Source organism: Macaca nemestrina, chromosome 17, assembly GCF_043159975.1.
Source record: "Macaca nemestrina isolate mMacNem1 chromosome 17, mMacNem.hap1, whole genome shotgun sequence".
In the NCBI taxonomy this organism is placed as follows: Eukaryota; Metazoa; Chordata; class Mammalia; order Primates; family Cercopithecidae; genus Macaca; species Macaca nemestrina.
The window spans coordinates 62,902,017-62,929,616 of record NC_092141.1 but is presented as its reverse complement, the minus strand read 5'-3'; the positions used below and the strand labels follow the sequence as shown (position 1 = coordinate 62,929,616).

General features: G+C 43.8%; 1 protein-coding gene across 3 annotated transcripts in view; it reads left to right on the top strand.

The window, feature by feature from the left end:
• Window positions 1-27,600, top strand: part of LOC105472254 (F-box and leucine rich repeat protein 20) — a 162,288-nt gene that overhangs the window by 1,368 nt on the left and 133,320 nt on the right. The gene's annotated exons all lie outside the window — the stretch shown is intronic.

Below are 27,600 nucleotides of genomic sequence, written 5' to 3'. Positions count from 1 at the left end.
AGCTTGGGCGCCCTAATTCCCCCCTCCCCCAGGATCGCTCAGCTTTCCATTCTTGACACAACCCTTGGCTTGCCTCCTTCTACCCAGCCATCACGGCTCCGGTCCACCAGAGCCTGCTGCTTTTCTCTCTGCCACTTACTTCGTGACGCGTTTGTTGTCTATTGAGGGAGGAAATTAGGGGATGGATGCCATTTCTCCAAGTTTGAGACCTTGGTGAAACTAGGGAAGTGGGGGCAGTAGTCTGGGATGATAGAGGCGACCACGGGTTTTCGGTGCTGTGTTTGGTTTGGGTATTGTTCTGATACTTCCTCTTTTTCCCCGTGTAGTCTGTACTTCTGTAGCTCATTGTTTCTGGGAACCCTTGGATGTCTACATGCTGTGAGATTGGAACGAAAGTTCAGCAAATCCATTCCGGTCTGTTTTTTAGGAACTTTTTCTCCTCTAGCGAGGGAGGTTTACTGTCCTGGAGTTGAGGAGTGGAAGGTCTTGAAAGCGTCTTTAGAGAGTAGTCATCGTGCAGGGAAGAGATTCCTTTGGGAAGTGAAGTATTGTAACTACTGATGAATTATAATAGTGTAACAATATTCTGGAAGGTTCCTTGAGGGTCAAGAGAAAGAAACTTCTACAGGAAGAGTAAATGTCACCTGGTCGTTTCTGGCAGAGAACCAGGCTGACCTGGGATCACTCACAGCTCAGTGGACAATCTCACTCGGTGTTTTTCTTCATCTCCATTTGAGAGATGAAATTGTAAGACGGCGAGACAAAAGATTAAGAAACTGGACAAGTAGGTGCAGGGAGTGAAAACTTTTAAGGGTTGTCAGTTTATTCTTTGATTTCTTTTTTTTTTTTTTTTTTTTTTTGAGACGGAGTCTCGCTCTGCCGCCCAGGCTGGAGTGCAGTGGCCGGATCTCAGCTCACTGCAGGCTCCGCCTCCCGGGTTCACGCAATTCTCCTGCCTCAGCCTCCCCAGTAGCTGGGACTACAGGCGCCCGCCACCTCGCCCGGCTAGTTTTTTGTATTTTTTAGTAGAGACGGGGTTTCACCGTGTCAGCCAGGATGGTCTCGATCTCCTGACCTCGTGATCCGCCCGCCTCGGCCTCCCAAAGTGCTGGGATTACAGGCTTGAGCCACCGCGCCCGGCCTATTCTTTGATTTCTTATTATGCGAACTGGAAAATAATTTGAATTGATCCACGAAGGTCAAGATAGGAAGTGTTTGAGGTGAGTGTAAGTTCAGAGCTACAGTGTTACTGTTGTACTCGAAGAGTGGAGAAAATCAAAGATATTGGCCTTCTTAGAGTTTTAGTATTTAACTTGATCACTAGAAGAAGATATTATGGAATATATTATTTGGTTTTTAATAGGACATTGGATGACCCTCATGTACAGAGCCCCACTAAAGTTAATTTACGGTGGTTTCGTATTCAGTAGTACTGTAAAAATCCAGAATGTCACTAAAATTACTGAATAGATATTCAGCAGTTAACAGGAATCTTGAAAGGCAGTTCCAGATACTGAAGTTTTGAGTCGGGGACAGTCTTTTGCCTGTGGAATTAGCTCTTTATCAGTTTGCTATTCATTTTAGGTTGAATAATTGTTGGAAAGTATTCTCTTGTGTGTACTTTAAAATTACATTGCTATTTTCTATTTTTATAATTCTCTTATATTTTAATTTACAGTCTCTGTAGGGGTGGCATACTATAATAAAGTGCTAAGAAAATTTGTTGCTTTATTAAGAGGTTTCTTTTTAACTTGTAGCTGATGTGGCTGGCAACTAAAGCTTTCTAAATATGATCTGAGAAGGTAAAAAAAAAAAGAATAAGAGGGGGAATCCTTCTTGGACGGTTTCATGATTAAATAAGTGTTTGTTTATAAACTAAAAGCTATTCACTTAGTATAATGTGATGTGTTCCATGCCAGAATACAGATGAGAATGGCTAGAAATGATAGTGTTAATGAAGTTCATTGAGTATTTCTTAAAACCATTTGCCTCTTTATTGACCTAATTTACAAGGACTGAGACAATTAGTAATTGGCTTCTTAGAAAGTAGTAAATAAACTTACTGCTTATATGTTGAAAATATTTTAAATATTTACTTTCAGTCAATAAAAGATACGTAAATAAAGCAGATCTAAACATTTACATCAAATGATATTTTAAATCCTCAAAATTACAGTCTTTGCTTCTTAAAGAACTGATAATTTTACAACTGTAAGCAGATAGCAGATCTCTCACTGAGAATTTTTGTGGATGCATGAAATGTTTATATCACATAATAGCTAATTTAAAATTATGGCTGTATAAGATGTGTTTTTCTTGGAGAAAATAACTGCAGCTCTATGAATTTTAGATAGTTGGTTCATTGAAATCGTTTTATAGGTATGCTTTTGTATGTTGTAACTGGAGGCCACACACCTTAAATCTCCCACTCTGGGTTAGAGCTATATATATAAAAAAAGATGTTTAAGTTAAAACCAAGAGGCCAGGTGAGGTGGCTCATGCCTGTAATCCCAGCACTTTGGGAGGCCGAGGTGGGTGGATCACGAGGTCAGGAGTTCGAGACCAGCCTGACCAATCTGGTGAAACCTGGTCTCTACTGAAAATACAAAAATTAGCTGGGCGTGGTAGTGGGAGCCTGTAATCCCAGCTACTTAGGAGGCTGAGGCAGGAGGCGAATCGCTTGAACCCAGGAGGTGGAGGTTGTAGTGAGCCGAGATTGTGCCATTTTACTCCATCCTGGGCGACACAGCGAGAGACTCCGTCTCCAAAAGAAACAACAACAACAACAAGGGCGAGTACCTGTTAGCCAGATGTGTAGCATCTTGTAGAATAGCCAAAGTAGATGACTACTGAATAAAAAGTCTCTAGTTAAGAGATCGAGAGATGTGAAAATTCATGTTTTCCTTGCTGTGTCACCTGGGCATTAAATGTATATAGTAATAACCCTTGTAGGTTAATGTAGTATGTGCTGAATTGTGTTAGTCACTTAATTAAAACTTACCATTCAGATATTTTTTATTATAGTAAACTTTGTAGCAAATTTTAGTAATTTTCTTTCAAATTTAATGATGGTTATTGAACACTTCCTGCATGCCGGACACTGAGCCAGATGTTTTACCTCAGTTACCTCTAGTTTTTGTTTTGTTTTGTTTTCTTTTTTTTTTTTTTTTTTTTTTTTTTGGAGATGAAGTCTTGCTCTTGTCCCCGGGCTGGAGTGCAGTGGTGCGATCTTGGCTCACTGCAACTTCCACCTCCCAGGTTCAAGCGATTCTACTGCCTCAGCCTCCCGAGTAGCTGGGATTACAGGCGCCTACCACCACGCCTGGCTAATTTTTGTATTTTTAGTAGAGACGGGGTTTAACCATGTTGGCCAGGCTGGTCTCGAACTCCTGACCTCAGGTGATCCACCTGCCTTGGCCTCCCAAAGTGCTGGGATTACAGGCGTGAGCCACTGCGCCCGGCTAGTTACCTCTAGTTTTACTATTCTGTTTTACACTTGAGGAAACTGGAGGCCTGAGAGGTTAAGTAAGGTGTTCAAATTGCACAGCTAGTAAGTGGGGGAGCCAGGATTCCAATCTGCATTTTTTTTTTTTTTGACTCCACTGTCATCCTGCTTTGTTTTTAGTATAACTAGTAAGAAGTCTATAAAATTTTAGGAAAAGAGCTTTTCCAAAGTTCGTTCATTATATTTTATTTTGTATTTGCTATTCCTGGGCTCAAGTAATCCTCTCCTTGGCTTCCCAAAGTGTTGTGATTACAGGCGTGATTACCACACCTGCCCACCTTCATTTTAAGCCCCATAATTGACATTATCTTAACACTTAGTGAGATTAGTGTTTAAATATCTAGGCTAGCACTTGAGTCCAAGCTTAGGTTTCTTTCAGTTAAGCCTCTCCACTTTGTCATACTCTTAGTGGTTTCATTATAAGGATATAGTACTGCTGGAGGCAAATTCTGTCTTAATGGGTTTATTAAAAAGCCTAACATTAAAAAATAATCATAGTGGTAACATTGACTGACATTCAGATACCATTTTACAGTTTAAACAGTGCCTGGAGATAAGAACCCATAAGTTAGAAAGTGATATGCTCCAATTTGGGTATTTTGAATCCATGTTCATTATGGTTTTTCATTACACCTCACTGCCTTTCTTATAAATCTGTAATATTACATGCAACCTGTAACCCTAGCATGTAATATTTGTTTGCCTACTTGCTTCATTTTATCCAAAGTAACAAAAATCTGGCTGGGCATGGTGGCTCACGCCTGTAATCACAACACTTTAGGAGGCCAAAGCGGGCGGATCACCTGAGCTCAGGACTTTGAGACCAGCCTAGCCAACGTGGTGAAACCCTGTCTCTACTAAAAATACAAAAATTACCTGGACATGGTGGCGTGCACCTGTAGTCCCAGCTACTCCAACGGCTGAGGCATGAGAATCGCTTGAACCTGGGAAGCAGAGGTTGCAGTGAGTCGAGATCACGCCATTGCACTCCAGCCTGGTGACAGAGTAAGACTCTGTCTCAAACAAACAAACAACAAAATAACAAAAATCTTAAAATGTGGCATGACAAAAAGAGGATACTACATTGTGAGTGAAGAGACCTGGATTTTTTTTTTTTTGGAGCTGGGGTCTTGCTCTGTTGCCCAGGCTGGAGTGCAGTGGTGCAATCTCAGCTCACTGCAACACTGCAAGCCCTGCCTCCCGGGTTCACGCCATTCTCCTGCCTCAGCCTCCCGAGTAGCTGGGACTACAGGCGCCCGCCACCATGCCTGGCTAATTTTTTTTGTATTTTTAGTAGAGACGGGTTTCACCGTGTTAGCCAGGATAGTCTCAATCTCCTGACCTCATGATCCACCCGCCTCGGCCTCCCAAAGTGCTGAGATTACAGGTGTGAGCCACCACGCCCGGCAAGACCTGGATATTAATCTTAATTTTTTGCCAGCAACTAACTGTAACCTTGGTCATTTCTTTTTCTTTTTTTTTTTTCTTTTTTTTTTTCTTTTTGAGAAGGAGTTTCGCTTTTGTCTCCCAGACTGGAGTGCAATAGTGCAATCTTGGCTCACTGCAACCCCCGGGTTCAAGAGATTCTCCTGCCTCAGCCTCCCAAGTAGGTGGGATTACAGGCACCCGCCACCATGCTTAGCTAATTTTTGTATTTTTAGTAGAGATGGGGTTTTGCCATATTGGCCAGGCTGGTCTTGAACTACTGACCTCAGGTGACACACCTGTCTCAGCCTCCCAAAGAGATTGTGCCACTGCACTTCAGCCTGGGTGACAGAGTGAGATTCCATCTTAAAAAAATAAAAAAGCAAAAATTCTGTAATCTCAGCACTTTGGGAGGCTGAGGTGGGCTGATCACGAGGTCAGGAGTTCGAGACTATCCTGGCTAACACGGTGAAACCCCGTCTCTATTAAAAATACAAAAAAAAAAAAAAAATTAGCCGGGCATGGTGGCCGGTGCCTGTAGTCCCAGCTACTTGGGAGGCTGAGGCAGGTGAAGGGTGTGAACCTGGGAGGCGGCGCTTACAGTGAGCCAAGATCGCGCCACTGCACTCCAGCTTGGGCGATAGAACGAGACTCCGTCTCAAAAAAAAAAAAAAGTTTCAGTAATCTAACTAGTACTGTGGTTTTGGAAAGGTATTTTTAGATGTTCAAAATAAAATATTCCATGACACCAGGAAAATCCAAAGGAGGGAGGGAGAAGAAAGAATGCCCTTAAAGTGACCAAATTTAGCTACTTGTGCATAGTTGTCTTTACACTGTTTTCCTACTTGGTCTTCAGACTTAGTGAGACTAAACCAATTCTTAGATCAGACCCCTCCCATCCAAATATTGACTCAGAAAAGCCAAGGCATCCAGCTGTGGTTTTACAGTTTTATGTCTTAATATAGTTGGATCCATTAGATATATAAAACATTTTTACTTAACAGTAACTAACAATAGGTGGTGATATTGAACTGTGCAGTAGTGTTTGTGCTCAATTCGTCTTGCCTTTGTATAACTTTTATAAAAAACAAAGTTATGTATTTAATATGATAAATCCAAACCAAATTTGCATTAGCTTTTGAAGACTGTTTCTCTTGTTTTTTTTTTTTTTTTTTTTGAGATGGAGTCTTGCTCTGTCGCCCAGGCTGGAGTGCTGTGGCGCAATCTCGGCTCACTGCAAGCTCTGGTTCCCGGGTTCACACCATTCTCCTGCCTCAGCCTCCCAAGAAGCTGGGATTACAGGTGTCCGCCACCATGTCCAGCTAATTTTTTTGTATTTTTTAGTAGAGACAGGGTTTCACCATGTTAGCCAGGGTGGTCTCGATTTCCTGACCTCGTGATCCGCCAGCCTCGGCCTCCCAAAGTGGTGGGATTACAGGCGTGAGCCACCGTGCCCGGCCTGTTTCTCTTAAAATAATGATTTTGTTGGGTATTTAGTAAAGATTAAATAATTATTTATTAAGCATGTGAATTATAGCTCTAAGTAAGTAACCTACTTATTCCCTAATCATGTATCCTCAAACTGATTTTATGATACTCTTTTAATAAGCCTCTTATCTAACAGTTGTAGTCAGGTGGAAATAAAATGAATTTATATGTCATTTTTGTCCTTGATCCCAGGAATTTCTGGTCAAAACAAAAAAGGAAATCCAATTCCATGTAAGTGAGTAATTAAGTTGATCTTAGGCTTTACTTTGGTGCTAAGACAGAAATTATATCTAACAACACTTCCAGAAATGGAAGTGAAGGTTGGCAATATATATATAAAATCCTGGCCCAAACTTAATGAAATATAGTAACCAGTGTGGTGTTTGCTGGTGTGACTTTCTCATCAAGTGGAGAATACATTTCAAAGTGAAAACTGGGGAAGCATTCTCAGTTTATTTATTTATTTATTATTTGTTTATTTATTTATTTATTTGTTTTTCCTGAGACAGAGTTTCGTTCTTCTTGTCCAGGCTGGAGTGCAATGGTGCGATCTCAGCTCACTGCAACCTCCGCCTCCCGGGTTCAAGTGATTCTCCTGGCTCAGCCTCCCAAGTAGCTGAGATTACAGGTGCCCGCCACAATGCCCAACTAATTTTTTTATTTTTAGTAGAGACAGGGTTTTGCCATGTTGGCCAGGCTGGTCTCAAACTCTTGACCTCAGGTGATCTGCCCGCCTTGGCTTCCCAAAGTGCTGGGAGTACAGGCATGAGCCACTACGCTGGCCTATTTATTTTTTTTTGAGATGGAGTTTCACTCTTGTTGTCCAGGCTGGAGTGCAATGGCACAGTCCCGGCTCACTGCCACCTCTGCTTCCCAGGTTCAAGTGGTTCTCCTGCCTCAGCCTCCCAGGTAACTGGGGTTACAGGCATGCACTGCCATGCCTGGCAAATTTTACATTTTTTTTATAGAATTGAGATTTCACCGTGTTGGTCAGGCTGGTCTCGAACTTCTGACCTCAAATTATCCACCTGCCTCGGCCTCCCAAAGTGCTGGGATTACAGGTGTGAGCCACTTGGCCCAGCCTCAGTTTTACTTTTAATTTGCAATAATAAAAGATACCTTAGGTATAGCTATTGTGGGCACTTCATGTTTGCTTTAGTATCTGCAGAGTGAGGAATTATATGTGGCAGGAAGGCAAAAATGAAACTAAAATTTTTCGATTAGGATAGGTTCTTAAATTTAGAGCATTTTTTGTACATGCTGCCCTTTTTTTTATAGGTCCAAGAAAAGCCAGAGCCAACACACTGTATACTGAATTGCAGTTATTGAAAAAGAACCAGTTTTGTTTTTTGTTTTTTGTTTTTTTTTGGCAGAATCTCACTCTGTCTCCCTGGCTGGGGTGCAGTGATCTTCGCTCACTGCAACCTCCGCCTCCCGGATTCAAGTGATTCTGGTGCCTCAGCCTGCTGAGTAGCCGGAACTACAGGCACGCGCCATGATCCCCAACTAATTTTTGTATTTTTGGTAGATATGAGGTTTCACCATGTTGGCCAGGCTGGTCTCGAACTCCTGACCTCAGGTGATCCACCTGCCTTGGCCTCCCAAAGTGCTGGGATTATAGGCATGAGCCACCGCACCTGGCTGTTATCTTTGTTTTTTTTCCTTTTTAAATTTTTTTCTTCTCAGTCTCGCAGTGTTGCCCAGGCTGGAGTGCAATGGCGTGATCCCGGCTCGCTTCAACCCCCGCCTCCTGGGTTCATGGGATTCTCCTGCCTCAGCCTTCTGATAGCTACAATTACCACACCACCACACCCAGCTAATTTTTTCTATTTTTAGTAGCGATGAGATTTCACCACGTTGGCCAGACTGGTCTCGAACTCCTGGCCTTGTAATCCACCCGCCTTGGCCTCCCAAAGTGCTGGGATTACAGGCGTGAGCCACTGCACCCGGCCCTTTTTTTTTTTTTTTTTTCCTTTTTAGAGATAGTTGGGGAAAAGAAAAAGAAAGGGAGAAGGGATTTGTGGTTTGTAGCAAATAAATGATTTAAATCTTAGCTGCAGGGTTTTCCAGAGTTCTCTGTTGGAATGTTTTTTCCATCTTTTTTTTTTTTTTTTTTGAGACGGAGTCTCGCTCTGTCGCCCAGGCTGGAGTGCAGTGGCCAGATCTCAGCTCACTGCAAGCTCCGCCTCCCGGGCTCACACCATTCTCCTGCCTCAGCCTCCCGAGTAGCTGGGACTACAGGCGCCCGCCACCTCGCCCAGCTAGTTTTTTGTATTTTTTAGTAGAGACGGGGTTTCACCGGGTTAGCCAGGATGGTCTCGATCTCCTGACCTTGTGATCCGCCCGTCTCGGCCTCCCAAAGAGCTGGGATTACAGGCTTGAGCCACCGCGCCCGGCCTCCATCTTTTTTTGAACCAGATCATCTGTATCTTTTGATGTTATTATTTTGAAAATAATTTGGATAAGGAGACAATGATAGCTTTAAGGTGATGTCATCAGGATTTTATGAAGGGAACTAGTTCTGAACTATGAAACAAAATGTGCTCTTATAATTTATATAAATTTGTGTGTTTGTGTGTGTGTATTATACATATTCTAGTGAAGTTCTAGTATTGCTGGTGTCTGTGGGACCTTGGGTAAGTTACCTCTCTGGACCTACATTATCTCAACTCTGTTTCTTTCTAGCATGGAAATTCTGTGATTCTCTGGAGAGAGATTAGATAGTCAGTTTATTGCCAATGTTCTTAGATTTCTTTGCTTACATTTGCTATTGAAGAAAAGCCAGTTAGACTTTGTATTATTATCCTATATGCTGCTTTCAATTCCTGCTTGTTTCTTTATTTCTTCTTCTTCTCCTTCTCATCTTCTCCTTCTTCTGCTTCTGCTGCTTTCTTTTTTTTTTTTTTGGCGACAGGTGGTCTTACTAGTTGCCCAGGCTGGTTTCCACCTCCTAGTCTCAAGTGATCCTCCCACCTTTTCCTCCCAAAGTGCTAGGATTACAGGAATGAGCCACTGCACTGAACTGCAAATAAATTTTAAATGCTTTAGAGGAACTTATTTAATGGAAAAATCTTTTTACAGAGGGAAGAATACAACTAATGATTTTTTTTTTTTTTTTGAGCCAGAGCCTTGCTCTGTCACACAGGCTGGAGTACAGTGGAGCCGTCTCCACTCAATGCAACCTCTGTCTGGGTTCAAGCAGTTCTCTGCCTCTGCCTCCCAAGTAGCTGGGATTACAGGTGCCCACCACCACGACCGGGTAATTTTTATAGTTTTAGTAGAGACAGGGTTTTACCATCTTGGCCAGGCTGGTCTTGAACTCTTCACCTCGTGATCCACCTGCCTCAGCTTCCCAAAGTGCTGGGATTACAGGCGTGAGCCACTGTACTTGGCCTACTAATGATCTCTTTATTCATCTGATTCAGTTTTTGTGTGTTTGTTTGAGATAGGGTCTTGATCTATCACCCAGGTTGGAATGCAGTGGCGACATCCGGGCTCACTGCAGCCTCAACCTCTGGGGCCCAGGCCATCCTCCCACCTCTGTCTCCCCAGTAGCTGGGGCTACATGGTGCGTGCCACCATATCTGGCTAATTTTTTTTTCTTTTTTTTTTTAGATGGAGTCTTGCGCTCTATTACCCAGGCTGGAGTACAGTGGCGCCATCTCAGCTCACTGCAACTTCTGCCTCCCAGGTTAAAATGATTCTCGTGCCTCAGCCTCCCTGGTAGCTGGGATTACAGGTGCCAACCACCACGCCTGGCTAATTTTTGTATTTTTAGTAGAGACGGGGTTTCACCATGTTGGTCAGGCTGGTCTTGAACTTGTGACCTCAGGTGATCCACCTGCCTCGGCCTCCCAAAGTGCTGGGATTACAGGTGTGAGCCACCACGTCTGGCCAATTTTTGTATTTTTTTGTAGAGATGGTGTTTCGCCATGTTGTCTGGACTGGTCTCGAACTCCTGGACCTTGGCTTCCCAAAGTGCTGGGATTACAGGTGTGAGCCACTGTGCCCAACCTGATTCAGTTTTTTATATTGGGTTTATTAAACAGGAATGCCTATGAATTTTAATCTAGTTGAACAGTAATAATTTAGTAGTGTTTCAGTCTGGAATTTATACTGCAGCTATTACTGTACTCATTGTTAGGCAAATGTGAATAAATGTCTCCTAAGATGAGAATCTGGCACCAAATTGTCAAGTTGACATCTGGATCAGCCAGCTTTTACGCCCACCCCGCCCCCAGAAATGGGTCATTCTTCCTTCTCTGATATGTAGAAAGTAAAGCTATGACATGATTAAACACAGACATTAAAGATGCATTTATTTATTTATTTATTTATTTATTTATTTATTTATTTATTTAGAGACCGAGTCTCGCTCTGTCACCGTGGCTGGAGTGCAGTGACACGGTCTTGGCTCACTGCAAGCTCCGCCTCCCGGGTTCACGCCATCCTCCTGCCTCAGCCTCCTGAGTAGCTGGGACTACAGGCATCCACCACACCTGGCTAATTTTTTGTATTTTTAGTAGAGACGCGGTTTCACCGTGTTAGCCGGATGATCTCAATCTCCTGACCTTGTGATCTGCCTGCCTCAGCCTCGTAAAGTGCTGTGATTGTAGGCGTGAGCCACTGCGCCTGGCCTGCATTTATTTTTTAAAAAGAGCACTGCGTTGTCAATGCTGTGTCCTGACATTCATCCTTATCAGCTTTTTGAAAATTTTTGCATGTCTTTCGTGTAAAGGAAAGAAGGTCATGTTAAACAACATCCTATCACAACTTATTTTTGCAACCTACTTGTAGAAAAGCACCCTGATATATCTTGGAATTCTCCTAGGGCTGGTTAAAACTTTTCTTTAATACTATAACTTTCCTTGTACATTATCATGAATAGTAACTGCAGGAAGATAAAAAACTTCATCATTATTCAGTATTCTTAGTCACAGTTGACTGGGGTTATATAAAAGAAGCTTCTCAAATGTAGATCTAATTTTTTTTTTTTTTTGAGACAGAGTCTCCCTCTTGTTGGCCAGGCTGGAGTGCAATGGCGCGATCTCGGCTCACTGTAACCTCTGCCTCCCGGGTTGAAGCGATTCTCCTGCTTCAGCCTCCCTAGTAGCTGGGATTACAGGCGCCTGCCACCGTGCCCAGCTAATTTTTTGTATTTTTAGTAGAGATGAGGTTTCACTATGTTGGCCGGGCTGGTCTCGAATTCCTGACCTCGGGCAGTCCACACACCTCAGCCTCCCAAAGTGCTGGGATTATAGGCGTGAGCTACTGGGCCCGGCAGATTTTATTTTTTTAAGCAACAAAAAATGCAACTTTTTATTTTTTTGAGACAGGTTCTTGTTCTGTTGCCTGGGCTGGAGCACAGTCTGGAGGCTGCAGTGCGATCTTGGATCACTGCAACCTCCACCTCCCAGGCTCAAGTGATTCTTGTGCCTCAGCTTCCCGTGTAGCTGGAATTACAGTCGTGTGCCACCATGCCCAGCTATTTTTTTCACATTTTTGGTAGAAATGGGATTTTGCCATGTTGGTCAGGCTGGTCTCAAACTCCTGAGCTTAAGCAATCTGCCTGCCTCGGTCTCCCAAAGTGCTGGGATTACAGGTGTGAGCCACCATGCCTGGTCAAAATAAGTTTTTAATGTAGAAAGAATACCAAGAAAAAATAATACCATTTTCTCAAGCATTTAAATTACTTATTATTTCAATAATGTGAAATTTGCATTATAAATGGTCTCAATAAATGTCGTTCTGAAGTTGTGGTCAAGATCTCGCTGATCCTTCTAACGACTGTCAAATATATATTCAAATAAAATATGTAATTAACTCATCACATTACCTTTTTAGTTTTTATAATACAGATGGGACTATGCCCTGATAAACCTATAATAAATTGAAAGTATTGTAAGTTGGAAATGTAGTAGTTAAGACCTGGTGCGGTCACTCATGCCTGTAACCCCAGCACTTTGCAAGACCAAGGTGGGAGGATCGCTTGAGCCCAGAGTTCAAGACCAGCTTGGGCAATATAGTGAGACCTCATCTCTACAAAAAATTTAAAAATTAGCTGGGCATGTTGGTGCACACCTGTAGTCCCAACTACTTGGGAGGGTGAAGTAGAAGGATTGCTTGAGTCCAGGAAGTGGAGGTTGTAGTGAGCTAAGATCATGCCACTCTACTCCACTCCAGCCTGTATGACAGAGTGAGACCTTGTCTCAAAAAAAAAAAAAAAAAAAAAAGGACTGGGCACTGTGGCTCACGCCTGTAATCCCAGCCCTTTGGGAGGCTGAGGCGGCCGGATCACCTGAGGTCAGAAGTTCGAGACCAGCCTGGCCAACATGGTGAAACCCCATCTCTACTAAAATACAAAAATTAACCAGGTGTGGTGGCAGGTGCCTGTAATCCCAGCTACTTGGGAGGCTGAGGCAGGAGAATCGCTTGAACCTGGGAGGCAGAGGTTACAGCAAGCCGAGATTGCACCATTGCACTCCAGCCTGGGGGACAAGAGCGAGACTTTGTCTCAAAAAAAAAAAAAAAAAAAAAAAGAAAGTGCGGTTAATACACCTAACCTACCAAACATCATAGATTAGCCTCACCTACCTTAAGCATGCTCAGAATCCATTAGTCTGCAGTTGGGTAAAATTATCTAACACAAAGCTGATTTTATAATAAAAATGTTAAATATCGCATGTAACTTAATGATTACTGAAAGTGAAAAATAGAATGATTGTACGTGTACTCATTGCAGTTTCTACTGATGCATATTACGTGTACACCATTGTAACGTCAAAAAATCTTAAGTTAAACCATCGTAAGTCAGGGTACACCTGTACTACATACCTAGCAAGCATACAGTTTTATTCTTTTCTTTACATGTTCTGGCTGTTGTCAGATGGCTGATGTTTGGTCAGTATTCCTAGAAACAGTATTTCTTCAGAGGTGAGTTAAGAACAGGAAAGCACAGGATTCAATGCAATATCAGTCTGGGAAGTAGGGGAGAATATATGTGCTCCACATAATCTTTATTGGAAATAGTGTTCTTTTGTGGAATTACAAATGGATACACATTTAGGTTGAAAGTTCCTAACCAGTCACATAGTACTTAGGTAGTTACTATGCTTTATGCTAATGGTACTCTTTAAAAATGGAAATAAGATTGAGGTCTAAGCAAAAAAAAAAATATATATATGTGTGTGTGTGTGTGTGTGTGTGTGTATGTGTATATATATATTTTTCTTTTTTTTTTTTTTTGAGATGGAGTCTCAGTCAGTCACCCAGGCTGGAGTACAGTGATGTGATCTCAACTCATTGCAACCTCCGCCTCCCGGGTTCAAGCGATTTTTGTGCCTTAGTCTCTTGAGTAGCTGGAATTAGAGGTGCACGCTATCACTTCCAGCTAAATTTTATATTTTTTGTAGAGACTCAGTTTCACCATATTGCTTAGGCTGATCTCGAACTCCTGTCCACAGTGAGTGATCCGCCTGTCCTGGCCTCCCAAAGTGTTCAGATTATAGGAGAGAGGCACCTCACCCATCCCTAGACTGATTAGTTTTTAATTTTTTTTTTTTTCCTGTTCGAGACAGAGTCTTGCTCTGTCCCCCAGGCTGGAGTGCAGTGGCGCGATCTCGGCTCAATGCAGCCTCTGCCTCCCGGGCTCAAGCGATTCTCCTGCCTCAGCCTCCAGAGTGACTGGGACTACAGGCGCATGCCACTGGGTTTCACTGTGTTAGCCAGGATAGTCTCAATCTCCTGACCTCTTGATCTGCCCACCTTGGCCTCCCAAAGTGCTGGGATTACAGGTGTGAGCCACCGTGCCCGGCAGAACTGATGAGTTTTCTTTTGTTTTGTTTTGTTTTGTTTTGAGACGGAATCTCTGTTGCCAGGCTGGAGTACAGTGGCACGATCTCGGCTAACTGCAACCTCTGCCTCCTGGGTTCAAGCGATGCTTCTGCCTCAGGCTCCCGAGTAGCTGGGACTACAGGCATACACCACCATGCCCAACTAATTTTTGTATTTTTAGTAGAGACGGGATTTCATCATGTTGGCCAGGATGGTCTCGATTTCTTGACCACGTGATCTGCCCGCCTCGGCCTCCCAAAGTGCTGGGATTACAGGCATGAGCCACTGCGCCTGGCTGCCTAAGCAAAATTTAATTGAGAACTAGTTCAGTAAACTTTCTTGTAGCTTTCATTCACTGCAACTGAGTTGAACTGCACAATCTCTGTGAATTGTTACCATTATTTTAGTTAAGGAAACTTGAGCATCAACCTCCTTGGCTGTTCTTACAGTAGACTCAAGTCTCTCAGTTTCATGTGTTTCAGTGACATATCTTTCTTCCACCCACTTCTGTTTTACTAAAATAAGACAGTTATAGGAATAGGCCTGTGGTTTAATTTCAGACTGGAAATGGAGGTTAAACTGTTGCTTTAGTATTTGTGCTGGGAAGGGAAGTTAAAATACAATTTTCTATTTATCTTAAAGTGAGTTTAAAAGAAAAGTAAGTCTTCTCCCCACCTCATTCCCCAGGGGTAACCATTTGTGTGTGTGTGTGTGTGTGTGTGTTTCTAGAGACAGGGTCTCACAGTGTTGCCCAGTCTGGAGTGCAGTGGCACCATCATAGCTCACTGCAGCCTTGACCTCCTAGGCTCAAGCAGTCCTCCCACCTCAGTCTTCCAAATAGCTGAGACTACAGGCGTGCGCCACCATGCATAGCTAATTGGGATTACAGGTGTGAGCCATTGTGTGCCACTGTGCCCCAGCAGCAACCATGGTTAATTGTGTATTATGTATCCTTTTATGAATTATGTATCTATTTTATTTATTTATTTTTTGTTGAGATGGAGTCTCACTCTGTTGCCCAGGCCCCAGGCCGGAGTGGAGTGCAGTGGCGTGATCTGGGCTCACTGGAACCTCCGCTTCTCAGGTTCAAGTGATTCTCCTGCCTCAGCCTCTCAAGTAGCAGGGATTACAGGCGTACACCAACACGCCCAGCTAATTTTTGTATTTTTAGTAGAGACGGGGTTTCACTATGTTGGCCAGGATGGTCTCGATCTCTTGACTTCGTGATCTGTCCTCCTCGGCTTCCCAAAGTGCTGGGATTACAGGCATGAGCCACTGTGCTTGACCTTCCCCGCCCCCGCCTGCAGAGAGGGTCTTGCTCTGTCACCCACGCTGGAGTGCAGTGGTGTGATCATGGCTCACTATAGCCTAAATCTCTCCACAGCTCCGGTAATCTTCCCACCTCAGCCCCGCGAGTAGCTAAGACTACAAGTGTACACCACCATACCCAGCTGATTTTTGTATTTCTTTGTAGAGACGGGATTTCACCATGTTGCCAGGCTGGTCTGAAACTCCTGGGCTCAAGTTATCTGCCTGCCTCGGCCTCCCACAATATTGGGATTATAGCCATGAGCTACACGCCAGGCCTTATGCAGCCATTTTTTTTTTTTTTTTTTTTTGAGACAGAGTCTCACTCTGTTACCCAGGCTGGAGTGCAGTGGCATGATCTTGTCTCACTGCAACCTCTGCCTCTTGGGCTCAAGTGATCCTCCTGTCTCAGCCTCCTGAGTAGCTGGGGCCACAGGTGTATGCCACCACACTCGGCTAATGTTTTGTAATTTTTGTAGAGATGGGGTTTCTAGCTGTTGCTCAGGCTGGTCTCTAACTCATACATTCAAGCAGTCTTCTTGCCTCAGCCTCCCAAAGTTCTGGAATTACATGTATGAGCCACTGTGCCTGGCCTGTTATTCTGTTATTTAGCTTTTATTAGCAACTTTTTTTTTTTTTGAGACAGAGTTTCACTCTTACTGCCCAGGCTGGAGTGCCATGGCGTGATCTCGGCTCACTGCAACCTCCGCCTCCCGGGTTGAAGCAAATCTCCTGCTTCAGCCTCCTGACTAGCTGGGATTACGGGCGCCGACCACCACGCCCTGCTAGTTTTTGTATTTTTAGTAGAGACAAGGTTTTACCACGTTGGTCAGGCTGCTCTCGAACTCCTGACCTTAGGCAATCCACCTGTCTCTGCCTCCCAAAGTACTGGGATTACAGGTGTGAGCCACCATGCCTGGCCTGCTAGTTTTATTTCTATAGTTTTTAATGGTAGTACAGGTGAGTTTTATCTTTTTCTGTTACATTTTTCTCATCACTAATTCAGTCAGCAAATATTTGTGGTGCACTTTTTACATGTCTGGTATTCTTATAGATGATGAGAGTATAAAAGTGGACAAAACAAAGTCCTGCTCTAATGGAGTTTAAAATCTAGTGAGGGGAGATTGACAATATAAAAACGTAAATAATATGCCAGATGGTGGTGGTGGGTGCCTGTAGTCCCAGCTACTCGGGAGGCTGAGGCAGGAGAATGGCATGAACCTGGGAGGTGGAACTTGCAATGAGCTGAGATCGCACCACTGCACTCCAGCCTGGGCGACAGAGCGAGACTCCGTCTCAAAAAAAAAAAAAAAAAAATTAATAATATACCAGATGTTAATGATAGTGATGGGCAAAATAAAGGGCAGGAAAAGGGTTGGAAGGGAGCTGGACATAGTTCACATTTTATAGAGAATGGTAAAGGAGACCTCATTATTAAGGTAACATTTGAGCAGAGTTAATGAAATGAAGCAAGGTGTGTGGTTATCAGAGGAAAGACCATTATAGCCAAAGGATAGTAAGTGCAAAAACAAAAGTTGCAGTGTCCTTGATGTACTCTAAGAACAGTGGTAGGTTACTGTGGTCAGATCATAGTGAAGTTGGAGAACAGTGGTAGGGATGACGTCCGAGTTATTGGTGGGAATTGGGAACAGGGTGGTAGTGGTGGTTAGAGAGCAAGGCAGATAATGAATGGCCTTCTAATCCATTTTAAGCTCTGAATTTTATTCTGACAAAGTAAACCATACATTCATAGATCTGTTTTTGAATTGTGTTCTGTTTTCAGCAGAAGAGGAACGTGATATAACTCATATTGAGTATCACTCTTGTTTTGTGTAGACTCTGATGTTGTAACCAGTGTTCTTAGCTCTTGCAATAAATGAGAAAGGAGATATTAATATTTTGCATCAAGTTGATTATGGTAGAGATGGGGAGAAGTAATTGGATTCTAGATATCTTTTGAAAGTAGAACTTCTATATATATATTTATTTCTAATTTTTTTGTTGAGACAGGGTCTCACTCTGTCAACTCAGGCTGGAGTGCCATGATGTGATCATGGCTCACTGTAGCCTTGACCTCCTGGGCTCAAGTGATCCTCCCACTTCAGTCTCCTGAGTAACTGGGACCACAGGCACACACCACCACACCCAGCTAATTGTTAAATATTTTATGTACTTATTTATTTTATGTTATTTTATTTATTTGAGACAGGGTCTTGATCTTTTGTCCAGGCTGGATTGCAGTGGCACAATCATAGCTCACTGTAGCTTCGAACTCCTGAGGCTCAAGGGGTCCTTCCGCCTCAGCCTCCCAAGTAGCTAAGTGGCAGATGTGTACCACCTTGCCCAGCTAATTTTTTTTATTTTTAGTAGATATGAAGTTTTGCTGTGTAGCCCAGGCTGGTCTCAAACTCCTGATCTCAAGTGATCCTCGTGCCTTGACCTCCCAAAGTGGGATTACAGGTGTAAGCCACTGTACTGTGCCTGGCCAGTTCCACCCCCGCCAAGGGTTGGGGTCTTGCTATGTTGCCCAGGCTGGTTCTCGAACTGCTGGCCTCTGGAACTGAGGCGATCCCCTTGCCTTAGCCTCCCAGAGTTAGAATTTCTATATCTGACTTTTTAAGGAATCACCAGAGTGTTTCCCACAGCAGTTACATCATTGTATATTTCCACCAGCAATGTACAAGGGCTCAAGTTTTTCCATATCCTGCCCAAAACTGTTATTTTCCTTTTTTATTATTTTTACATTTTATTTATTTATTTGTTTTGAGACAGAGTTTCACTCTTCCTGTCCAGGCTGGAGTGCAATGGCGCGATCTTGGATCACCACAACCTCCGCCTCCCAGGTTCAAGCAATTCTTCTGCCTCAGCCTCCCAAGTAGCTGGGATTATAGGCATGCACCACCACCCCAGCTAATTTTGTATTTTTAGTAGAGACGGGGTTTCTTCATGTTGGTCACGCTGGTCTTGAACTCCCGACCTCAGGTGATCCGCCTGCCTAGGCCTCCCAAAGTGCTAGGATTACAGGCGTGAGCCACTGTGCCTGGCCTATTTTCTTTTTTAAAAAATTATAGCCATCCTATGACCAGGCATGGTGGCTCACGCCTGTAATCCCAGCACTTTGGGAGACCAAGGCAGGCGGATCACCTGAGGTCAGCAGTTTGAGACCAGCCTGGCCAACATAGTGAAACTCTGTCTCTACTGAAAAGTACAAAAATGAGCTGGGCGTGGTAGGGGGCGCCTGTAATCCCAGCTACCCGGGAGGCTGAGGCAGAATTATTTGAACCCAATAGACAGAGGTTGCAGTGAGCCATCACGGTACCACTGCACTCCAGCCTGGGCAACAGAGCAAGACTCCATCTCAAAAAAAAAAAATTATAGTCATTCTAGTGGGTGTGGGTGTCAGGTGGTATCACATTGTATTTTTGCTTTGTAATTATCTAATGAATAATGATGTTGACCATCTTTTTGTGTGCTTGTTGGCTGTCTATCTCTTTTGTAGAAATGTCTCTTTAGGCCTTTGCTCATTTAGTTTTTTATTTATATTTTCAAGAGATGTGGTCTTGCTCTGTTGCTCAGGCTGGTCTCAAACTTACATGCTCAATCTTCCTGCCTACGCCTCTCAAGTAGCTGGGACTACAGATGTGAGCTACCACACCTCCGTGCCCATTTTTTAATTGGGTTAGTTGTATTTTTATTGTTGGGTTATAAGAGTTCTTTGTTTTGGATACATTCATGTCATTTTAAAATAATTTCTATGCATACCTCAATTTTAATTGTTGTTGAAAATAGAACATTTTGCATATTACGATGTGGCAACTCTGGAAATTACATTCACTTCCCTCCCAGTTTGTTCTACTTGTAGTATTGGTATTGTTTGTTTAGTATCTTTCCCAGACTAATTCTGTACAGTCTGTATTCGTCATTTGTTACCCTGAAATCTCTGTCCTTTGACTGGGTATGGTGACTCACGCCTGTAATCCCAGCACTTTGGGAGGCCGAGGCGGGTGGATCATGAGGTCAGGAGATCGAGACCATCCTGGCTAACACGGTGAAACCCCATCTCTACTAAAAATACAAAAAATTAGCTGGATGTGGTGGCGGGCGCCTGTAGTTCCAGCTACTCCAGGGGCTGAGGCGGGAGAATGGCGTGAACCCGGGAGGCGGAGCCTGTAGTGAGCCGAGATGGCACCACTGCACTGCAGCCTGGGCGACAGAGTGAGACTCCGTCTCAAAAATAAATAAATAAAAATAAAAAAACAGCCGGGCGCGGTGGCTCACGCCTGTAATCCCAGCACTTTGGGAGGACGAGGTGGGCAGATCATGAAGTTAGGAGATCAAAACCATCCTGGCTAACACTGTGAAACCCCGTCTTTACTAAAAATACAAAAAATTAGCTGGGCATGGTGGCAGGCGCCTGTAGTCCCAGCTACTCAGGAGGCTGAGGCAGGAGAATGGCGTGAACCCGGGAGGCGGAGGTTGCAGTGAGCTGAGAGCGCACCTTTGCACTCCAGCCTGGGAGACAGAGCGAGACTCCATCTCGAAAAAATAAATAAATAAAATTTAAAAATAAAAAATAAATAAATAAAATAAAATCTCTGTCCTTTTTCGATGATGGGGGCGGTAGGTGGTGGAGGACAGGGTCTTGTTCTGTTGCCCAGGCTAGAGTGCAGTGGTGCGATCACAGTTCACCAAAGCCTCAAACTCCCAGGCGCAAGCCATCCTACCACCTCATCCTCCTGAGTAGCTAGGACTACAGGCATGTGCCAGCATGCTGTAACTGCTCAAGGAGTTCACTTTGCCCGCTGCCTAGATAGAGCCCATCTATCAAGACAGGAATTGCAATAGAGAAAGAATAATTTACGCAGAGCCAGCTGTGCGGGAGATGGGAGTTTTATTACTCAAATCAGTCTCCCCGAGTATTCGGGGATCAGAGTTTTTAAGGACAACTTGGTGGGTGGGGGGAAATCAGTGAGCCAGGAGTGCTGATTGGTCAGGGATGAAATAATAGGGAGTTGAAGCTGTCTTCTTGCACTGAGTCAGTTCCTGGGTGGGGGCCACAAGATCAGATGAGCCAGTTAATCGATCTGGGTGGTGCCAGCTGATCCATGAAGTGCAGGGTCTGCAAAATATCTCAAGCACAGATCTTAGGAGCAGTTTAGGAAGGGTCAGACTCTTATAATAACCTCCAGGTGCATGACTCCTAAACCATCATTTCTAATCTTGTGGCTAATGTTAGTACTACAGAGGCAATCTAGTCCCCACGCAAGAAGGAGGTCTGCTCTGGGAAAGGGCTGTTATGGTCTTTGTTTTAAACTATAAACTCAGTTTATCTTAAAGTTAGTTCAGCCCAGAAATGAACAAGGACAGCTTGGAGATTAGAAGCAAGATGGAGTCGGTTAAGTTAGATCTCTTTCACTGTCTCGTCATAACTTTGCAAAGGTGGTTTCAGTGCCTGGCTCACCTTCTTATTTTTGTAGAGACAGGGTCTCACTATGTTGCACAGGCTGATCTCAAGCAATCCTCCTGCCTTGATCTCCCAAAGTGCTAGGATTACATGCATGAGCCACTGCACCTGGGTTAAAATTTCTGTTCCATTAGCTTAGTGGTCAGCTAATGACTGTACAGAAATTTCTTAATACCAAGAACCACAAATTCTCCTAGTCTTTGCCGAAGGGGTTTGTGTAGGGGCATACTTTGAACACATGGCCAGTCAGTTTACAACTCTGGCTTAGCCTTTAACTTCCTACTTCTGCAAATCCTCAAGATCAACTGGAGGTGAGAACTCTGGGCCTTCTCAGGTCTTTCCTGAGCACGTGCACAACCCTGGGCATGAATGTGGCCTTCTGACTCTCATGAATATATCAGAGCTTACCACTGCCCTTATGGACATATGTTTCCCTGGCTTTTTTCCTCTCTTTTAAGCTTTTTGGTTAGTTTATTATCTGTCCCTCAGTCAGCAGTGACTAAAACATTTTTTTTTTTTTTTTTTTTTTTTTGAGACGGAGTCTCGCTCTGTCCCCCAGGCTGGAGTGCAGTGGCCAGATCTCAGCTCACTGCAAGCTCCGCCTCCCGGGTTCACACCATTCTCCTGCCTCAGCCTACCGAGTAGTTGGGACTACAGGCGCCCGCCACCACGCCCGGCTAGTTTTCTGTATTTTTTAGTAGAGACGGGGTTTCACCGTGTTAGCCAGGATGGTCTCGATCTCCTGACCTCGTGATCCGCCTGTCTCGGCCTCCCAAAGTGCTGGGATTACAGGCTTGAGCCACCGCGCCCGGCCGACTAAAACATTTGCCTGTAAATGTTTTTGACAAATGCAGGGTACCTACTTTAGCAGTAGGCCAGTTCTGAGTCAGACAATATAAAGACAAACCTTTTGAGCTGGTTTTCCAGGGAGCACCAGACAGGTTAAAACAAATCATTACAGTTCTTTGGAAATCAGATCTGTTCCGTTCCCTCAGTTACCAGCAATGTCAGATGTTATTATTTTATTTTATTTTATTTTATTTTATTTTTTGAGATGGAGTCTTGCACTGTTGCCAAGGCTGGAGTGCAGTGGTGCAATCTTGGCTCATTGCAACCTCTGCTTCTTGGGTTCAAGCTCTTCTGCTGCCTCAGCTTCCCAAGTAGCCAGGATTACAGGCGCCCGCCACCACGCCCAGCTAATTTTTTGTATTTTTAGTAGAGACGGGGTTTCACTATGTTGGTCACGCGGGTCTCAAACTCCTGACCTCGTGATCTGCCCGCCTCGGCCTCCTAAAGTGCTGGGATTACAGGCGTGAGCCACCACGCCCGGCCACAGATGTTTTTTTTTTTTTTTTTTTTTTTTTTTTTTTTTGAGACTGAGTCTTGCTCTGTAGCCCGGGCTGGAGTGCAGTAGCCGGATCTCAGCTCACTGCAAGCTCCGCCTCCCGGGTTTAGGGCATTCTCCTGCCTCAGCCTCCCGAGTAGCTGGGACTACAGGCGCCCGCCACCTCGCCCGGCTAGTTTTTTGTATTTTTAGTAGAGACGGGGTTTCACGGTGTTAGCCAGGATGGTCTCGATCTCCTGACCTCGTGATCCGCCCGTCTCGGCCTCCCAAAGTGCTGGGATTACAGGCTTGAGCCACCGCGCCCGGCCCACAGATGTTATTTTTAAGGTTACTGCCAACAGGCGCATTTGGGGTAAATTAAAATGATACAAACCTCTAGTCTTACTGAGATTCAGCCGTTTTTCTTGAATGAAGACTCCTTGGGTTATTGCAAGACTTGGTTAGTTTTTAAAGTTCAAAAAAATTTGATTTTTCAAAATTGATAGGTAATATTTATGTATTTGTGGGGTACATGTAAGTAGTATAGGCATAAAATGTGTAACGATCAAGTCAGGGTACTTGGGGTATCCATCACCTTAAGTATTTATCATTTGTATGTGTTGGGAACATTTCAAGTCCTCTCTTCTATCTACTTAGAAATACACAATACATCCTTGCCAGCTATAGTCATCCTATTCTGCTATGGAACATCATAACTTGTATCTTCTATCTAACTGTAAATATTTGATTTTTGCCAGTTTTGTTGTTGTTGCTTTTATGGAGGGGTGAAATTTTTTTCGTATGTTTCTTATTGTGGCATTTTCACTGATGTCACCTCTGAGTACATATTTGATTGGAGGTTTCTGAGGAGCTCCAATATTTTATCTTGACCTCCAGTTATACAAAAGTAAATATGTTTCTCAATTTATAGTTTTTGTTTTGCAGAAGAGTGGCCGCAACGACTACTTGGGCCATGTCTTCTCCTCGTCACTTTTTTTATATGCTGCTTATTTTTAACCACTAAAGTCACTGATGGTGATACACTAATTCTTTGAGTATTGTCTTTGTCCTATATTATTGAAAAGTAGCAGCTGGGTGCAGTGACTCACGCCTGTAATCCCAGCACTTTGGGAGGCCAAGGTGGGCGGATCATGAGGTTAGGAGATCAAGACCATCCTGGCCGACATGGTGAAATCCTGTCTCTACTAAAAATACAAAAATTAGCTGGGTGTGGTGGCACACGCCTGTAGTCCTGGCTGCTCGGGAGGCTGAGGCAGGAGAATCGCTTGAACCCAGGAGGCGGAGGTTGCGGTGAGCCGAGATCATGCTACTACACCCAGCCTGGCAACAGAGAGAGACTCCATCTCGGGAAAGAAAAGAAAAGTAGCTTGAGCTGTCCGCTTAAATTCTGTCCGTTTCATTGGAATTCCTTTGGCACATTTGTCTCCTCAGTGTAAATGGAATTGTTTTCAGTTTTAGGTTTAAAGGATGTGTAATTAGTTTTCAGGAATCCTAGACAATACATACAAAAAACAGAAATAGTGATGACCCAACATATTATAGCAAGGAAAAATAAAATCTTAGTTATAAAATTAGTTATAATCTAGAAATTTTTTTTTTTTTTTTTTTTTTTTTTTTTAAGATGGAGTCTCGCTCTATTGCGTTGGCTGGAGTGCAGTGGTCCATTCTTGGCTCACTGCAACCTCCGCCTCCCAGGTTCAAGCAGTTCTCGTGCCTCAGCCTCCCAGATAGCTGGGATTACATTACAGGCACCTGCCATCAAGCCCGGTTATTATTATTTTTTTTTTTTTGTATTTTTTGTAGAGACTGGGTTTCACCATGTTGGCCAGGCTGGTTTGAAACTCCTGACCTCAAGCGATCCAACCACCTTGGCCTCCCAAAGTGCTAGGATTACAGGTGTGAGCCATCCCGACTGACTTTTTTTTTTTTTTTTTTTTTTTTTTTGAGACGTAGTTTTGCTCTGTCACCCAGGCTAGCGTGCAGTGATGTGATCTTGGCTCACTGCAACCTCCACCTCCAGTGTTCAAGCGATTCCCCTGCCTTAGCCTCCTTAGTAGCTGAGACTACAGGCGCCCACCACCACACCTGGCTAATTTTTGTAATTTTAGTAGAGGCGGGGTCTAGCCGTGTTGGCCAGGCTGGTCTTGAACTCCTGACTTCAAATGATCCGCCTGCCTCGGCCTCCCAGAGTGCTGGGAATACAGGTGTGGGCCGCCGTGTCTGGCCGTAATCTAGCAATGTTGATGATGTGGTGATGTCTGTGACTTTATCTTACCTGAAATAGCAAACAAAGCAAAACAAAACCCATATAATCATCTTCACTTTTAGTTGAAAGAAACATTTAGCCCTTCAGTCAGTTAATCCAACAAATACTTGTTTTGTGGCTTGTGGTGTGTAAGGCACTATGTTTAATCTACTTTCTGAAAGCTACAGCCTAGTAGGCTAGACAAAATTGAACACAGTAAGGCAAAATTTAAGCTCTGTAACAGAACTATAAGCAAAGTGCTATGGATTATAGGGAAATAAAAGAACACACCCACCTAGAGAATAGTCAGATTTTTGAAGAGGTCTCAAGAAAAGCATTCCTCATCCTTGCAGAATTTCTGGACAAATGGAGAAAACAGGAGTGGCGGGTGGGGGCCCAAAATATCACTTTTACTATTAATAGAAACCAGGTTGGAAGATCTGGTTTTCAGTATGTGAGCCAAATTGTATTAGACATCCCCAGCCCCCAGTTCTAAGCAGTCGTCTACCAAATCAAACTTTTCTATGCAGGAGAGAGCCTGGCCCTGAAGAAATGGAGAACACTTGTTCAGAAAGGGTAGAAACAGAACTCTGAGCCAAGTTGCACTTCATTCTTCTATGATTTGCCAGTCAAATAAGATTAAAAGATAAGTTATACTTAATCTGTTTAAAGAAGTACAGAGGAGCCAGGAGTGTATTTAGAGAAAGTTTTTCCTGGTGTAAACCAGGAGTAGGGAAGAGGCATTCCTCTCTACAGTGGGGGTCAGAAAAGGTTTTGTGGAGGTTATGCCTTGCGTTGAGCATTAAAAAGGAATAGGTTTCTATGATGTAAAGCCACAGAGATGAGACAGTATAAACTATGTTTGAAAAACAAGTAGTCTAATTAAAAAAAAAAAAAGAAAACAAGTAGTCTAATTTAATGAAACATTTGAGTTCTCAATTTCAGTTTTGTTATCCTTTGGGAGTTATTAAACAGGCTGGATGCAGTGGCTCATACCGGTAATCCTAGCACTTTGGGAGGCTGAGGTGGGTGAATCACCTGAGGTCAGGAGTTTGAGACTGGCCTGACCAACATGGTGAAACCCCATCTCTACTAAATACAAAAAATTTGTCAGATGTGGTGGTGCACACCTGTAGTGCTAGCTACTTGGGAGACTGAGGCAGGAGAATTGCTCAAACCTGGGAGGTGGAGGTTGCAGTGAGCCAAGATTACACCATTGCACTACAGCCTAAGCAACAACAGCAAAACTCCGTCTCAAAAAAAAATATCAAACATTTAGCCCTTAAACAGTCATTGGCTCATTTTGAAGCCTTAAAAAATTACCAAAATTACTTTTTTTTTTTTTTTTGACAGAGTCTCGCTCTGTCGCCAGGCTGGAGTGCAATGGTGCAATCTCGGCTCGCTGCAATCTCCACCTCCTGGTTTCAGGCGATTCTTCTGCCTCAGCCTCCCAAGTAGCTGAGACGATAGGCGCCCACCACCACGCCCAGCTAATTTTTTTTTTTTTTTTTTTTTTTTTTTTTGAGATGGAGTCTCGCTCTGTCGCCCAGGCTGGAGTGCAGTGGCGCGATCTCGGCTCACTGCAAGCTCCGCCTCCCGGGTTCACGCCATTCTCCTGCCTCAGCCTCCCGAGTAGCTGGGACTACAGGCGCCCACAACTGCGCCCGGCTAATTTTTTGTATTTTTAGTAGAGACGGGGTTTCACCGTGGTCTCAATCTCCTGACCTTGTGATCCGCCTGCCTCGGCCTCCCAAAGTGCTGGGATTACAGGCGTGAGCCACCGTGCCCGGCCAATTTTTGTATTTTTAGTAGAGACAGGGTTTCACCTTGTTGGCCAGGATGGTCTTCATGTCTTGACCTTGTGGTCCACCTGCCTCGGCCTCCCAAAGTGCTGGTACTACAGGCGTGAGCCACCGCACCTGGCCTTTTTTCTGGTTTTAAGGCAGCAAAGTAGAATTATTATTCCCAGGCTGTTTTGAAAATCACCTAAAAACAGTAATATAAACTCTATTTGAAGTTATGAGGCATAAGTAATCCTTGTATGGGAAAAAGGAAAAGAGAAAGAAATAGTAAATGACTTAGCAGAGGTGGGTCAGACTCAAGTGTCTCAGGAGACTACTGGCAAGAGGCAGGTCATGATTTATCTGTGAAACTCCTGTAAAGTTCAGAACCTGGACGTACCATGTACAACAGAAGGCAGGGATAAGATGGAGGCTGACAACAGGGTCACTGTCCGTCTGTAATAGGAGGATAGATTTCATTCTCAGTACTTTCTGCTTTAAACCTGAGTAGTTGGAGAGCCACCGTCAGCCTTACAGAAGTTAGGAGATTTTAGCCAGGCATGGTGGCGTGTGCCTGTAATCCCAGCTACTTGGGAGGCTGAGGCATGAGAACCACTTGAACCCAGGAGGTGGAGGTTGCAGTGAGCCGAGATCGCACCACTGTGCTCCAGCCTGGGCAACAGAGCAAGACTCTGTCTCAGAACAAATACAAAAAGAAAGAAAGAAAAAAAAAGAAAACAACAAAAAGAAGTTAGGAGATCTGTTCTTTGGAGGAATTGAATATGAGACATTCAGGACCTAGGACCCCAATCCCAGAGGAAGATGGAGCTAAAGTTCCAGACAGAAAACGGAAGGCAGGAGCCAATTAAGTGAGAAGTCTATACAATTAGTAGTGCAGTTCCCCATCTCCTTTCCTCAGCTAGCTGTAGAATGCCTGCAGCCAAATAAAAGCTTAGAGGATCTTCCTCTGCAGTAAGAGAATGCCCCCCACCCAGTAAAAGAGAATGGCCCAGAGGAAAGATACCTGAATTTTTAAAAAATATATTTATGCATTAACAGGCTCATGCCTATAAATTTTGATTTTTTAAAAAAGTATATAAGCATGTTTTTATTTTTTTTATGGCTGATGGCAGATGACCTCATAAAGTCATGCATGACAAAACCCTTTTTTTTTTCTTTGAGGTGGAGTTTCGCTCTTGTTGCCCA